Consider the following 4,487-nt stretch of genomic DNA (forward strand, 5'->3'; position numbering starts at 1 on the left):
TACAAACTTTGAACCCCTTCAATTCCCAGAAGGTCCTAACCCCCAAAGAATCATTTCAGTGGGTCCTGCTCTGATTCATTACCTTTCATTTGAGCTATGTCCGGTGTCGAATTTTGCCGTACGGAGCTGGCGAGACTTGCCGAAAGAATGTACGGTGGACACGTAAAAAAAAAAATAATACAAACTTTGAACCCCTTCAATTCCCAGAAGGTCCTAACCCCCAAAAAATCATTTCAGTGGGTCCTGCTCTGATTCATTACCTTTCATTTGAGCTATGTCCGATGTCGAACTTTGCCGTACGGAGCTGGCGAGACTTCCCGAAAGAATGTACGGTGGACACGTAAAAAAAAAAAATAATACAAACTTTGAACCCCTTCAATTCCCAGAAGGTCCTAACCCCCAAAAAATCCTTTCAGTGGGTCCTGCTCTGATTCATTACCTTTCATTTGAGCTATGTCCGGTGTCGAACTTTGCCGTACGGAGCTGGCGAGACTTGCCGAAAGAATGTACGGTGGACACGTAAAAAAAAAAATAATACAAACTTTGAACCCCTTCAATTCCCAGAAGGTCCTAACCCCCAAAAAATCATTTCAGTGGGTCCTGCTCTATTCATTACCTTTCATTTGAGCTATGTCCGGTATCGAACTTTGCCGTACGGAGCTGGCGAGACTTGCCGAAAGAATGTACGGTGGACACGTAAAAAAAAAAATAATACAAACTTTGAACCCCTTCAATTCCCAGAAGGTCCTAACCCCCAAAAAATAATTTCAGTGGGTCCTGCTCTGATTCATTACCTTTCATTTGAGCTATGTCCGGTGTCGAACTTTGCCGTACGGAGCTGGCGAGACTTGCCGAAAGAATGTACGGTGGACACGTAAAAAAAAAAAGAATACAAATTTGAACCCCTTCAATTCCCAGAAGGTCCTAACCCCCAAAAAATCCTTTCAGTGGGTCCTACTCTGATTCATTACCTTATATTTGAGCTATGTCCGGTGTCGAACTTTGCCGTACGGAGCTGGCGAGACTTGCCGAAAGAATGTACGGTGGACACGTAAAAAAAAAAATAATACAAACTTTGAACCCCTTCAATTCCCAGAAGGTCCTAACCCCCAAAAAATCATTTCAGTGGGTCCTGCTCTGATTCATTACCTTTCATTTGAGCTATGTCCGGTGTCGAACTTTGCCGTACGGAGCTGGCGAGACTTGCCGAAAGAATGTACGGTGGACACGTAAAAAAAAAAATAATACAAACTTTGAACCCCTTCAATTCCCAGAAGGTCCTAACCCCCAAAAAATCATTTCAGTGGGTCCTGCTCTGATTCATTACCTTTCATTTGAGCTATGTCCGGTGTCGAACTTTGCCGTACGGAGCTGGCGAGACTTGCCGAAAGAATGTACGGTGGACACGTAAAAAAAAAAATAATACAAACTTTGAACCCCTTCAATTCCCAGAAGGTCCTAACCCCCAAAAAATAATTTCAGTGGGTCCTGCTCTGATTCATTACCTTTCATTTGAGCTATGTCCGGTGTCGAACTTTGCCGTACGGAGCTGGCGAGACTTGCCGAAAGAATGTACGGTGGACACGTAAAAAAAAAAGAATACAAATTTGAACCCCTTCAATTCCCAGAAGGTCCTAACCCCCAAAAAATCCTTTCAGTGGGTCCTGCTCTGATTCATTACCTTTCATTTGAGCTATCTCCGGTGTCGAACTTTGCCGTACGGAGCTGGCGAGACTTGCCGAAAGAATGTACGGTGGACACGTAAAAAAAAAAAAAATAAAAACTTTGAACCCCTTCAAATCCCAGAAGGTCCTAACCCCCAAAAAATCATTTCAGTGGGTCCTGCTCTGATTCATTACCTTTCATTTGAGCTATGTCCGGTGTCGAACTTTGCCGTACGGAGCTGGCGAGACTTGCCGAAAGAATGTACGGTGGACACGTAAAAAAAAAAATAATACAAACTTTGAACCCCTTCAATTCCCAGAAGGTCCTAACCCCCAAAAAATCATTTCAGTGGGTCCTGCTCTGATTCATTACCTTTCATTTGAGCTATGTCCGGTGTCGAACTTTGCCGTACGGAGCTGGCGAGACTTGCCAAAAGAATGTACGGTGGACACGTAAAAAAAAAAATAATACAAACTTTGAACCCCTTCAATTCCCAGAAGGTCCTAACCCCCAAAAAATCATTTCAGTGGGTCCTGCTCTGATTCATTACCTTTCATTTGAGCTATGTCCGGTGTCGAACTTTGCCGTACGGAGCTGGCGAGACTTGCCGAAAGAATGTACGGTGGACACGTAAAAAAAAATAATACAAACTTTGAACCCCTTCAATTCCCAGAAGGTCCTAACCCCCAAAAAATCATTTCAGTGGGTCCTGCTCTGATGTATTACCTTTCATTTGAGCTATGTCCGGTGTCGAACTTTGCCGTACGGAGCTGGCGAGACTTGCCGAAAGAATGTACGGTGGACACGTAAAAAAAAAAATAATATAAACTTTGAACCCCTTCAATTCCCAGAAGGTCCTAACCCCCAAAAAATCATTTCAGTGGGTCCTACTCTGATTCATTACCTTTCATTTGAGCTATGTCCGGTGTCGAACTTTGCCGTACGGAGCTGGCGAGACTTGCCGAAAGAATGTACGGTGGACACGTAAAAAGAAAAAATAATACAAACTTTGAACCCCTTCAATTCCCAGAAGGTCCTAACCCCCAAAAAATCATTTCAGTGGGTCCTGCTCTGATTCATTACCTTTCATTTGAGCTATGTCCGGTGTCGAACTTTGCCGTACGGAGCTGGCGAGACTTGCCGAAAGAATGTACGGTGGACACGTAAAAAAATAAATAATACAAACTTTGAACCCCTTCAATTCCCAGAAGGTCCTAACCCCCAAAAAATCATTTCAGTGGGTCCTGCTCTGATTCATTACCTTTCATTTGAGCTATGTCCGGTGTCGAACTTTGCCGTACGGAGCTGGCGAGACTTGCCGAAAGAATGTACGGTGGACACGTAAAAAAAAAAATAATACAAACTTTGAACCCCTTCAATTCCCAGAAGGTCCTAACCCCCAAAAAATCATTTCAGTGGGTCCTGCTCTGATGTATTACCTTTCATTTGAGCCATTTCCGGTAAAAAAAACTTTGCCGTACGAAGCTGGTGAGGCTTTCCGAAAGAGTGTAGGGTGGACACGTATTTTTTTTTAACAACAACTTTGAACCCCTTCAATTCCCGAATGGGCCTAACACCCCAAGAATTATTTCAAAGGGCTCTGCTCTGATTTATTATCTTTCATTTGAGCCATGTCCGGAAAAGAACTTTGCTGTACGAAGCGAGCGAGGCTTACCGAAAGAGTGTAGGGTGGACACGTATTTTTTTTAACAACAACTTTGAACCCCTACAATTCCCGAATGGGCCTAACCCCCAAAAAAATATTTCAGTGGGCTCTGCTCTGATTTATTACGTTTCATTTGAGCCATGTTTGGTAAAGAACTTTGCCGCACGAAGCTGGCGAGGCTTACCGAAAGAGTTTTTTTTACGTTTTCACCGTACATTCTTTCCGCAAGTCTCGCCAGCTCCGTACGGCAAAATTCGACACCGGACATAGCTCAAATGAAAGGTAATGAATCAGAGCAGGACCCACTGAAATGATTTTTTGGGGGTTAGGACCTTCTGGGAATTGAAGGGGTTCAAAGTTTGTATTATTTTTTTTTTTAACTGTCCACCGTACATTCTTTCGGCAAGTCTTGCCAGCTCCGTACGGCAAAGTTCGACACCGGACATAGCTCAAATGAAAGGTAATGAATCAGAGCAGGACCCACTGAAATGATTTTTTGGGGGTTAGGACCTTCTGGGAATTGAAGGGGTTCAAAGTTTGTATTATTTTTTTTTTTACGTGTCCACCGTACATTCTTTCGGCAAGTCTCGCCAGCTCCGTACGGCAAAGTTCGACACCGGACATAGCTCAAATGAAAGGTAATGAATCAGAGCAGGACCCACTGAAATGATTTTTTGGGGGTTAGGACCTTCTGGGAATTGAAGGGGTTCAAAGTTTGTATTATTTTTTTTTTAACTGTCCACCGTACATTCTTTCGGCAAGTCTTGCCAGCTCCGTACGGCAAAGTTCGACACCGGACATAGCTCAAATGAAAGGTAATGAATCAGAGCAGGACCCACTGAAATGATTTTGTGGGGGTTAGGACCTTCTGGGAATTGAAGGGGTTCAAATGTTGTAATATTTTTTTTTTTACGTGTCCACCGTACATTCTTTCGGCAAGTCTCGCCAGCTCCGTACGGCAAAATTCGACACCGGACATAGCTCAAATGAAAGGTAATGAATCAGAGCAGGACCCACTGAAATGATTTTTGGGGGGTTAGGACCTTCTGGGAATTGAAGGGGTTCAAAGTTTGTATTATTTTTTTTTTACGTGTCCACCGTACATTCTTTCGGCAAGTCTCGCCAGCTCCGTACGGCAAAGTTCGACACCGGACAT

The 4,487-nt window shown here is 43.6% G+C and overlaps 1 long non-coding RNA gene across 1 annotated transcript; it reads right to left on the reverse strand.

Moving 5' to 3' along the window:
• Positions 1 to 1,141: 1,141 nt before the first annotated feature.
• Positions 1,142 to 3,089, reverse strand: LOC127709501 (uncharacterized). Its single transcript, XR_007985690.1, has 2 exons — positions 2,392 to 3,089; positions 1,142 to 1,681 (listed from the first exon to the last, which is right to left on the reverse strand). It is a non-coding gene; the product is annotated as an uncharacterized LOC127709501 (long non-coding RNA).
• Between the last annotated feature and the right edge of the window lie 1,398 nt (positions 3,090 to 4,487).

This window comes from Mytilus californianus, unplaced genomic scaffold, assembly GCF_021869535.1.
Source record: "Mytilus californianus isolate M0D057914Y unplaced genomic scaffold, xbMytCali1.0.p SCAF_7, whole genome shotgun sequence".
NCBI classification, from domain to species: domain Eukaryota; kingdom Metazoa; phylum Mollusca; class Bivalvia; order Mytilida; family Mytilidae; genus Mytilus; species Mytilus californianus.